Raw genomic sequence first — 537 nt, 5'->3', positions numbered from 1 at the left:
CACGTTGCCATCTCTGAGGTGACGTTGAAATAAACAGATGCAAATATGCATTTCGGTTAAGGCGTGGTGAGGCGACTAGCGTCACCTGACCATAATTAGTTTGGTTTGTTCCAAGTTATGCCCAATACTGATTACAAAACTGCATGTCGGAATTTTACATTTTAATTATGATCGTCCATCAAACCATCTATAGACTGCAGTGCTTGTAATGTTTTCCTGCAGAGTTGGTTAGAAACGACTCCTAATGAGAACCAGCAGTGCACACAACAGCCCAAAACCACATTATTAAAAATCAAGTCTAAGTTAGATTTCTAAATATAGCACCCGATAACACGTCCGGTGAGTTTGTGTTGCTGATGCGATTTAAAATCTCATCAGTCTTACTGAAGAGCAGCAGCTAATGTCACAAGTTGTAACTGTCCACTCAGCACTATGACAAGGTGACTGCAACACAAACAGCCCTTTAATTCAATCTACAATACTGGATGAAACTATTTCATTGCTTGATGAGATCATCATAAACACACAAACAATACA

Source organism: Syngnathus leptorhynchus, chromosome 10 (assembly GCF_054491065.1).
Source record: "Syngnathus leptorhynchus isolate UIUO chromosome 10, UIUO_Slep, whole genome shotgun sequence".
In the NCBI taxonomy this organism is placed as follows: Eukaryota; Metazoa; Chordata; class Actinopteri; order Syngnathiformes; family Syngnathidae; genus Syngnathus; species Syngnathus leptorhynchus.
Note: the sequence above shows the minus strand (reverse complement) of the source record.